The following is a 234-nucleotide window of genomic DNA, read 5'->3' on the forward strand; positions in this document are numbered from 1 at the left end:
ACACACACACACACATACACTGAGTTTAAATCTGTGTGTTATCCTGATATTCAGTCTAAATAGGCATTTCGTTTTTACTCCATTATACACATTTAAGATGCAGGCGATGAATCTGAGGCCGGTGTGAACAGTGAATAACGAGGTTAATGACACTTGTGACTGTTGCCATAGCACCTGGGATCTGGGAGCCGCAGTAGAGGGGGAGATGAAGGAGACGAAGCACCATGGCAACAA

General features: G+C 44.4%; 1 protein-coding gene across 1 annotated transcript in view; it reads right to left on the reverse strand.

Annotated features, from left to right (window-relative positions):
• The window catches only part of ptprna (protein tyrosine phosphatase receptor type Na), a gene marked incomplete at its 3' end in the record, with an annotated part of 19395 nt that overhangs the window by 7088 nt on the left and 12073 nt on the right, over window positions 1–234 (reverse strand).

The sequence above is a fragment of the Morone saxatilis genome, unplaced genomic scaffold (genome assembly GCF_004916995.1).
Source record: "Morone saxatilis isolate NCDOM2014 unplaced genomic scaffold, NCSU_SB_2.0 Contig5, whole genome shotgun sequence".
Lineage (NCBI taxonomy): Eukaryota > Metazoa > Chordata > Actinopteri > Moronidae > Morone > Morone saxatilis.